Below are 11410 nucleotides of genomic sequence, written 5' to 3' on the forward strand. Positions count from 1 at the left end.
AACTGTCTGTTTCAACAGGTGCAGACCATCGGGAGATAGGTGTTAGAGGCGTAGGTTCCAGATTACAATTGAAAAACTGGTTGGTGTCATGTGGGGACGCATCACATGCAGGACATACATTACGTATGTCGGGGTTGATTTTGGACAAGTAAGAGTTTAACCTGTTATAGTATCAGAATGAAGTTGGGCCAGTGTGTCTCCCTTGGTAGTGTGCTTTCTCCTTCTGCAAGGGTGGAATATTGCATATTAATAACGTGGTTCACCGGGCGCCTCCTGACAAAGGCGTTTACCGATTCTGTGTGGATTTGGCTAAGGGCCTGTTTATGCTTGCCTGGATCAAACGGCTGTGTTGGCAGATGCCGGATCTCGTCATAGTACTTTAGGAGATGTTCCCTTGATCCCCGTGGAGGCGGTGCTAAATCAAGCAGTTGCTTGCTAGGATGTCCTGATTTGTGACAATTAAGCTAGAACTGCTTGTTCAGCATTTCGCTATGCTCTTTAATATTGAGCTCTTTGGCCTCATTATGTAGATGGTGTTCGGGGGACATAAGGAGACATTCGGGGGCAGTTCTGATTGCAGAATTTTGGCAGGTCTGTAGCCTTTTCCAGTGTGCATTTTGAAGACCAGGCGACCAGACTGGTGACGCGTAGCTCATGAGCGGCCGGCCAATTGCTTTGTACGTGGTTAGCAACGTTTCTTTACCTTTTCCCCCATGTGCTGCCGGCAAGCGACTTGAGGATTGCGACTTTGTCCTTTAGAAACAATCTCGGTGGCATGAGCCTTGAAGGTTAGAGTATTATCGAACGTTACCCCTAATATCTTTGGGTGACTGACAGTCGGTAGTGTGACACCATCGACGCGTACGTACAATATTTGTGACATCTGTTCCTTCCACGTCGTAAACAGCGTGGCTAGGATTTTGTTGGTGATAATGCCAAGTTGCGCGAGGCGAAGAAACCGGAAAGATCGGGGAGATAGCTGTTTATTTTAGAACATCAATTGAAGGGCCAGGTTCTGTAGCCATAATCGTGCATTCGTCAGCATAGGAAATTATTGTAACTCCTTCTGGTGGGAAGGGAGTTCTGATATGTTAAAATTAAACAGAAGCGAGGATAGGACACCACCTTGTGGAACTTACTTAATTGGCGCTTAACCGTCTAAACGTTTATGCCCGTCCAACAAGGCGCGCCAGTCGCTCCTTCGCTCCGCCAACCGGCGCCAATTGGTCACACCAAGGGAGTATAAATCGTTTTCCACCTGGTCGTTCCAACGGAGTGAGGGCCGCCCTCTAACTCTGCTTCCATAGGCGGGTTCCGATAGAAACACTTTCTTGGCCGGAGCATCATCTTTCATTCGCATAACATGGCCTAGCCAGCGCAGCCGCTGCGTTTTAATTCGCTGGACTATGTGGATGTCTGCGTATAGCTCGTATATCTCATTATTAAATCTTCTTCGGTACTCGCCATCGCCAACGAGTAGAGGTCCATAAATCTTTCGAAGAACTTTTCTCTCGCACACTCCCAAAGGCGCTTCATCTGCTGTTGTCATGGTCCATGGTTCTGCCCCATATGGCAGGACGGGTACGATAAGTGACTTGTAGAGTATGATTTTCGTTCCCCGAAAGAAGACTTTACTTTTCAATTGCCTATCTACTCCAAAGTAGCGTTTATTGGCAAGATTGATTCTTCGCTGTATTTCAGTGCTGACATTGTTGATAGTGTTGATGCTGGTCTCCAAATAAACGAAGTCTTTTACTATTTCGAAATTATGGCTGCCAACAGTAGCGTGGTTGACAGCAGATACTTCGTGTTGTCCTCATTCACCATCAAACCCATTTTTACCGCTTCTTTTTCCAGTTTGGAGTAAGCAGAACTAACAGCGCGTATGTTTAGGCCGATGATATCAATGTCATCAGCATATGCCAGTAATTGCACGCTTTTATAGAATATTGCTACAGTGCGGTTAAGTTCTGCAGCTAGTATAATTTTCTCCAGCATCAAATTAAAGAAATCGTACGATAGGGGTCACCGTGTCTGAAACCTCGTTTAGTTTCGAACGGCTCGGAGAGGTCCTTCCCAATTCTGACTGAGCTGATGGTGTTGCTCAACGTCATTTTGCACAGCCGTATAAGTTTTGCGGGGAAACCAAATTCAGACATAGCGGCATATAGGCAGCTCCTTTTCGTGCTGTCGAAGGCGGCTTCAAAATCGACGAAGAGGTGATGTGTGTCGATTCTCTTTCACGGGTTTTTTCCAAGATTTGGCGCATTGTGAAAATCTGGTCGATGGTAGATTTACTAGGTCTGAAACCGCACTGATAAGGTCCAACCAGCCGGTTCAATCTTTCGCATAATACACTTGAAAGGACCTTATATGCGATATTAAGAAGGCTAATTCCACGATAGTTGGTGCATTTTGCAGTAACCCCCTGTCTAATTTTTCTAGGTTTAGAAATTTCGTTCCTAAATTGAACCGACGCCTGCCGACCACTCAGATAATTCCCGGTCCATCTTTTTATACAAGCGGGAAGGTGTGAGCCTTCTATGTCTTGGAGTTGTTGTTGTAGCAGTGCTTCGCCCCATCCAATAAGTGCGACCGATCACAAATTGTCATCAATAACCTCTAACGGGGGTCCAAGGAAACTTGCTGTTTCAACAGGGGTGGACCATAATGAGGCGTGTTAGAGGCGTTGGTTCCACATTACAATTAAGGAGATGGTTGGTGTAATGTGTGAACACATTGCAAGCATGGCATGCATTTTGTATGTCGGGGTTGATTCTGGATAGGTAAGAGTTTAAACTGTTACAGTATCCAGATCGAAGTTGAGTCAGAGTGACTCGTGTTTCCCTGGGGAATGTGCGTTCCTCTTCCGCAAGTTTTGGTTACTGTTCTTTGAGTACTGGATTCACCGGGCAATTCCTGGCATAAATGTCCGACGCCTGTTTGTGGAGTTCACTGAGGACCTGCTTATGTTTTTTGGCTTCACACGGCTGAGTTCTCAGGTGCCGTGTTTCCTCATAATGCTTACGGAGATGACTTCTTAAGCCCCTGGGCGGTGTTGGCTCATCAATCAGATGTCTGTTGGGATGCCCAGGTTTCTGGGTATTCAACAGGAACTGTTTGGTTAACATCTTATTTCTCTCCCTGATGGGGAGTATTCACCCCTCATTATGTAGATGGTGTTCTGGGGACATAAGAAGACAGCCCCTGGCGGTTCTGAGGGCAGTATTTTGGCAGGCCTGTATCTTCTTCCAGTGAGTAGTTTTTAGGCTTGGCGACCATATAGGGGACGCGTAGCATGCAATCGGCTGGCCAATTGCTTTGTAAGTGGTAATGAGCGTTTCTTTGTCTTTTCCCCAAGTACTGCCAGCAAGAGATTTGAGGATTTTATTACGGGTCTGGATTTTCAGAACAATTGCGGATGCATGCTCACCAAAATTTATATCCTGAACAAACATCACACCCAAGATTTTGGAGTGTAGGACAGTCGGTAGCGTAGTGCCATCGACGTGGATGTTCAAAGTGGTGGACATTTGGGACCTCCATGTTGTAAATAAGGTCACGGAGGATTTAGTCGGTGCTAATGCAAGGTTTCGCGAGGCGAAAAAACTGGAGAGATCAGGGAGGTAGCCGTTTATTCTGTCGCAAAGCTCATCGATCTGTGGGCCTGGGCCTGTGGTCATTATTGTGCAGTCATCGGCGTAGGAAACGATAGTAACTCCTTCTGGTGGCGAAGGTAGCTTAGATATGTAGAAGTTAAAGAAAAGTGAGAATAGGACACCACCCTGTGGCACCCCTTGTTTAATTCTTCTTGGTTTTGATATTTCGTTTCTAAATTGCACCGATGCCTGCGGTCCACCAGCCTTTGACAGGTCAAGTGCTACGAGCACCGTAATTAATCTGTTAATGGCATTGAGCGCGGTGGTGGTGCTGTGCATTTTACGGAAGCCATGTTGGTGCGTTGCGAGGAGAAGATTTGCCGTCAAATGAGGGAGCAGAACGCTTTCCAATGTCTTAGCTACTGGCGAAAGATCGATATCGGTCGATAAGACTCGCCTTCGTTAGCTGGCTTGCCAGGCTTTAGTAGCGGGATAATTTTTCCATTTTTCGGGAATAACGAAGGATTCCAGTGATAGGTTGAAAACATGTGTGAGGTATTTTATTCCGTCATCGCCAAGGTGATTAAGCATTGGCGTGGCTATTCGGTCGGGGCCTATCGTCTTGGAGGGCTTGGCCTTGCGGATGTCGCTTCAACCTCTGTGGGGGTGATGGTAATGGGTGGGACGTCGAATTTATGTTTATGAGCTCGTCTGTTAGCACGACGTCTTGCTTTGTCTACAGAAGAATACATTATAAATTGTCGGCAAAAGCCGCTCGCGCATTTCTTCGAATCAAATAAAGTTTTGTCACCGAAGGCTATAGATTCGTTTTTCTTTCAAACGTTGCCGTGAAGGTTCGCGCTAGTTCCAATCAATGACAGACAGCTCAACTTTTATTTGATTCGGGTTCAAATGCGATGCTCGTAACCGAGGCGTGTGGACAGCGTTTAGGTCTACCCCGAACATCGGCTTCCGTAGTGGTCACTGGGATCGTTTCATCCCAAGAAGGTCGCTGTAAGGGTTAGACATTACTTTTACTCTCAGAGTTTTTCGGATGACTGCTACTCAATAGATGCCTTGATTTTACAAAAAATCACAGGCGACTTGCCATCGTAAAAGCTGGACATCCCTGAATGGCCTCATATTCGGGGGTTGGTTCTGGCAGATCCGAACTTCATGAGACCCGGACGCATCGACATTTTGGTTGGGATGGATTTCATGGGTCGTCTCATCTGTACCGAACTCCGCAAAGGTCCACCCGACACACCGATCGCGCAAAAAACAGTATTCGGTTGGACTTTGTGCGGAAATGGTGATACTTCGCTGTCGTCAACCCAACAAGTATAAACGCTGCACTGTGATGTACAAATCGATTAATCTCTGACTAGGCTGTGGGAACTTGAGGAGTCTCCACGTAAACAGCATTTGACGTTCGAAGAGCCCTTCTGTGAAGATCACTTCGCATCTACGCACCGCCGGTCGCCCGATAGTCGATGTCTAGTGGAGTTACCGCTGAAAGTTATCGTGCCATTGGGTGACTATCGCGACTTCGCAGTTCGCAGTCTGCTACACATGGAACGGAGGATGGCTCGAGACACCAAGTTGCAAGCACATTACAACGAGTTCATGCAAGAACTTATGGACGTGGGACATATGTAATCCGTAAAGGGAACGACGAAGGATCCCGTCAATTACATGCCGCACCATGCAGTGTTCAAGGAGTCCAGCATCACGACGAACTTCGTCCGGAAATTCGCTAAACGACGTGTTTGTTGTGCCGCAATTGCAACAGGATCTGTATTTCATACTATTACGCTTTTGAACTCATCGCTATGCTGTAACAGCGGATGTTGCTAAGATGTTTCGTCAGGTATGCGTATCGTCGAAGCACGTGGATTTGCAACGCATCGTTTGGCTTCATGATGCGTCTTTGCCTATTCAAGACTACCGCATGCTACGAGTGACCTATGGTGTGGCAGCCGCGTCTCATTTAGCTGTAAAAGCCTTACAACAAACCGCTAAAGATTCGTCGAACAGCTGCGAAAGATCCGTTTCAGTGATTCTCAATGATTTTATATGGACGATTTGCTTACTGGTACATCCTGCAAAACTCATTTGCAATCGTTACAACGGAACGTGTCGGCGATTTTGAAGGAAGGTGGTTTCGAACTGCGAAAGTGGGCAACGAATTGCAAAGAGCTGAACTAAAGTATCTCCGAATCATCAGGAAGCATATCGCACTACGTGGTGGATGGTTAGGACGTACATGCGCTTGGTTTAATATTGGATACCGAGGAAATTCATTTCACCTTCGCAGTCAACCTGAAAAAGGAACCTACTCGTTTAACTAAAATATCGTTCTTGGCCGATGCCAGCACTTTGTTCGACCCCTTGGGCTTACTCGCTCCGGTAACAATCAAGTCTAAGATGTGGTTCCAAGACCAAGCTGGTCTAGACAACTATAACAGTCGATGGATATAAATTCAAGACTGTGAAGGAATTCGTCTATATGGGAACCAGCATTAACAGCGAAAGCAAGGTTAGGTTGAACTGGCCAGTCAATAAAGACCTCTTTGTTTGACGACCAATCGGAAGAATCCCAATCAGGTACTGGGACTTGCAATAGAATAGCTCCGTCCTCTTTGCAAATACTATACATTTTCTATGACATAGCTTAATTGCTGCTTCAAGATCTGGCAGTTCTGCCGCCCCTAATAGCAGGAGCCTTGACCTGGCGAGCATAAGACGCGAACACAGATCGTGCTCAACCGTTTGTCCTGCACATGCCCGCACATCCTACATCTGCTGTTACTGGCGAGGCCTAACTTATAAGCATGTTACGCCAGAAGGCAGTATCCAGTTAGTATGCCCAACGTGAGCCTTAAATCTTCTCTCTCCAGAGATATGTGACACTTTGTGAAATATCGTAGGATTTGCACATGAGCTTAAACATTTTGCAGCCCCGCGCTTCCGGCCACGCCTTTCCTGCTTGATGGGTCATATGCGACACCTGTCTCCTTTTGATTTCTCCCACACGAATTGGGACGTCTACCGTCCATTCAGCAAGTGCTGCACCCTCTGCCAACCCATCGGCCTTTTCGTTACCTCCTCTACCTCTTTATGACCGGGAACTTAATATAGGTCTGGTATGGGCGAGGTATTTCCAATGCTTCTTTGAATCTCAGGATACTTCTTGATGAAATACTGTGTGAGATTATTGCCTTAATCGCCGCCTGACTATCAATATACAGATTGACGCAGCTGTAGCCTAAGCACGATTCATCCAGACTTTCTGCTGCTTTCTTCACGGCTATAATTTTCGCCTGAAAAACGCTGCAGTAATCTGGTAGCCAGTGAGATCTACTTATTGCTGGATCGATACAGTAAACAGCGGACCCAACCCTTTCCTTTAATTTGACACCTTCTGTATACTCGTGTATGGTAGTTTCAGCCATTTCTGGACCCTGGCACTAACCCTCCGGCTCAATTATGACCCCAAGATTTCTTCCGAAGCTCAACCACGGGCTCATATATTTCGTTTGCTCATACAGCCTGTACTGAAGCTGCCCGAAGCCTAAAAGCTTGTCGCTTTCTCTAACGCGATATTTTTGGTCATTAGGTCTACAGGCGGGATGTGTAGAATGGCCTGCAATGCTGCTGTCATACCCCTCCAGCATACCCCTCCAGTTTTTTGGCATGCGTACTTTTCTGTGTTGCTGTCCACAAAAGAAAGACCTCATTGTAAAGTATGGGTTTGACAATTGCCGTAAATACCCAATGAGAGAGTTTGGGTTGTAGGCACCACGGGCACCCTATTCATACTTCCCGCCAACTTCCCTTGCTTTCCCTTCTCTATTTCCCGTTTTTCTTATCTCTTTTCCATTTTCCTTTCTTAATGTGGGGATGTGTCGGGTTTGACTTTTTTAAGCAAATTGCATTACTAAAGTAGAAAATAAAAAGTGGCAAAAAGGACCAAATATTTCACTCTCCGTACTACTGACTTCGACTGTTGTTGTTATAGCGATAAGGACACTCCCCGAAGGCCTTTGTTGTTGTATTAACAGCGCTTCGCCCCATTCAATGGGCACGACCACTCACAATATTGTCAACAAAGTCCTCTAACGAGAGTCCAAAGAAACTGTCTGTTTCAACAGGTGCAGACCATAGGGAGATAGGTGTTAGAGGCGTAGGTTCCAGATTACAATTGAAAAACTGGTTGGTGTCATGTGGGGACGCATCACATGCAGGACATACATTACGTATGTCGGGGTTGATTTTGGACAAGTAAGAGTTTAACCTGTTATAGTATCAGAATGAAGTTGGGCCAGTGTGTCTCCCTTGGTAGTGTGCTTTCTCCTTCTGCAAGGGTGGAATATTGCATATTAATAACGTGGTTCACCGGGCGCCTCCTGACAAAGGCGTTTACCGATTCTGTGTGGATTTGGCTAAGGGCCTGTTTATGCTTGGCTGGATCAAACGGCTGTGTTGGCAGATGCCGGATCTCGTCATAGTACTTTAGGAGATGTTCCCATGATCCCCGTGGAGGCGGTGCTAAATCAAGCAGTTGCTTGCTAGGATGTCCTGATTTGTGACAATTAAGCTAGAACTGCTTGTTCAGCATTTCGCTATGCTCTTTGATATTGAGCTCTTTGGCCTCATTATGTAGATGGTTTTCGGGGGACATAAGGAGACATTCGGGGGCAGTTCTGATTGCAGAATTTTGGCAGGTCTGTAGCCTTTTCCAGTGTGCATTTTGAAGACCAGGCGACCAGACTGGTGACGCGTAGCTCATGAGCGGCCGGCCAATTGCTTTGTACGTGGTTAGCAACGTTTCTTTACCTTTTCCCCCATGTGCTGCCGGCAAGCGACTTGAGGATTGCGACTTTGTCCTTTAGAAACAATCTCGGTGGCATGAGCCTTGAAGGTTAGAGTATTATCGAACGTTACCCCTAATATCGACAACGACAACGGCAGGGCCAACACCAAGGGCCTGCAACCTGACTTGGGTGAGTTCGTTCCGGCTACGGACAACCAATTTTTTTTCCGACCTTTAAATTTAATTACTTATGATAGATTGAGTAGGTAATACTATTTAAGATATCCTCATAATTATATATGTACATGAGTCAGTTATACCCAGTCAGCATTTTTGAAGTGTATCAGGAAGTTGATTAAAAACGCTCAGATGTAAAGTGTTATTTGTATTCGAAAATCAACGTACCGTCGGGAGAAGGGTGTACCCTGGTTGGGAATATTCCTGAATGACCATTTGCAAGCCACATTTTCTTTTCCCCATTATTCGTTTTATCATCATATTTGCTATGCCATTCCATTATCTTACACAATATTTTTTTTCGTATTCAACCACAACTATCAATCTTATAAAATGTGTTTTGAAATCATTTGGGAATATGCTTACGATTAATTTTTCCATCCTATTTAGTGCGTAATCCAATATTATATTATAAACGTATTTCCTCAGCGGATGAAAGTATCCGGAAGCTCGAAGGTGAGCTAATTAAACCTCAGGTAATTGCCGATAGTTAACTTGAACGAGGTTCACACACGACTACAACATCCAACATTGTCTATGGTCATCCTCTTGAATAATGGTAGTGTGATGTTTTAACAAGCATAGCCCATGCGGGATGTTGAAGCCGGAGCATATCGAGCTTAAATTACCAGCGGTTCAACCCCATCGGAGCTTCCGTACCACGGTTTCATACACTGCAACCTTTTTCTTTTTTTTGACGACGTGTCGGCATAAATGCTGTCGGACATCGTAGTCTAGGAGCGGCATCCACATTTCTTTTAAACATATTTTTGTATAGCCATAATTATTATTATTTTTTTTACTCATTTATTGAGAAGTGTGAGCATAAGAAGGCAATCGGATTGTCCATGAATAGTTGGTTCCAATTGTTTAACTAAATCGATATTTAGCTGCAAGGAATAATCAAGGCGTATTGATACGGAAGTAAATTCGTCATCCAAATGCTGGGTGGGTATGAACTCCATTTAAGAATGTTCATGCATGAAAGTTAAAGGCGTGAACTGGGGTCATTACAAAAGCGTAATTACCTACGGCATAACCAATTTGAAATCTCGGATTATTCATTTTTAAACTAAGGTTAGCATAGTTACAGAATTAATGTCAGCGGCTGAAGCATGATAAGCCTATTGGTACGTAAATACCTACGAACTTTAAACGTAGACTAGGAATTAAAAGAGTACTTAAATGTTTTTGAGAAGAATAAGAAGCGTAAATAAGCTTAAAATATATAGCACTTGCGTTGTTCGCATATATAAGGATATGCACACCTACCTGGAATTACATACATAAAAGTGCATTTGTTCATAGACATGCAAAACTTATTATAACTAATAGTAAAAGTAGGCAATTTAAAGACAGTTTCTGAAACGGTCAAACACCGATACAAATAAATGTTACATTCTAAATAATTAGGCGAATAAGTTCAGACACATTTTCTTTGCGGATAGAATAAAATTAAAATCCAGTTCAATAAAATTAAGCAAAATATACAAAAAAAAAAGGAAAAAAAATTGAAATAAATTATAATAAAATAAACTTGGATAAGATAATAAAGTCTAGAAATAATAACAATAAAAATAAAAGAAAAGAAGACCCAGTAAAATTAAACTAATTCTTCAAGAGAAAGCATAAACTACAATAAAATAAAATGAGATAAACTAAAATAAAATAAACAAAAATAAAATAAAGTAAACTAAAATAAAATAAACTATAATAAAATAAAATAAACTAAGATACAACAATTTTTTTTTTGTTTTCTACTCTTCCGCCCCTTTATTAATTATTAATAACTGTACTTACCCATAAGCTTACAACTAAAATCTACAGCTAAAAGCGTACAATAAGAATTATTCTCTGTTTTGCTAGTAGAATAGATGAAAAATCTAAATGAATTTTTGTAACCATTTTTTTTTTCCTTAATGTATCTTAAATAAATTGTATTATAAATGGGAATGCTGACTTCCATATTTATTTAGAAGGCATAGGGTAACACAGGTAAGGGGCCACCGAAATATAGGTGCGTCGGTGGCCATGGTTTTTGAGGGTGGGATCAGCACCGGGCGTCGCAACAACACCCGCGGCACCCCTATGTATATTCGGCCTCTTTTTGTTTTCTTTTAATTTTTCAGCGTTTTTTTTTTTTATTTTTGATTTTAGCGTTAGTAACCGGCCATGTCCGGTTCGGTAATTATTTTTGCGTCAGTTTTTTTTTGAATGTTGAATTTTTAAATTTCTGAATGTCCGTGGCATCCGGTTTTACCGGATGTTGTTTTAGTTTGAATTTACAAGCGTTTTGAGTCGGTCTCTGCGCTTCTGTCAGGGTTTTTTTTGATTTTGACAGCTTTCAGTTTTGAAAGGCATGATAGGAACTTTTTTCTGATTATGGTGCAGGAACAGTAAGGTTGGCAAGGATCCGCACCAGCCGACAATGACTAGCCATTGTGCACCACTACATCATGCCGACGATCATAGAGGCGCCTTACTGCTTCCACCGAAAATACGATTCCATAACACTATGGAATACTCACAAACAAAGCGAGTGTGGGATCACCTACTCCTCTCCTAGGACATTGCAATGTTAATTGGAGCACATTTTTTGTATGAATACAGATTAGTTTTGGAACACTCCTATACTCCTAAAGCTGCAGACATTAGTGCTTTATCGGTAACCGTATCGGTAACCTTATAACAGCTGATTCGACCAACCTTATGAGAATCAATGCAATCGATTATTGCGCTAAGGTCGTAACCGTATCGT

This window comes from Eurosta solidaginis, chromosome 4, assembly GCF_040869045.1.
Source record: "Eurosta solidaginis isolate ZX-2024a chromosome 4, ASM4086904v1, whole genome shotgun sequence".
In the NCBI taxonomy this organism is placed as follows: Eukaryota; Metazoa; Arthropoda; class Insecta; order Diptera; family Tephritidae; genus Eurosta; species Eurosta solidaginis.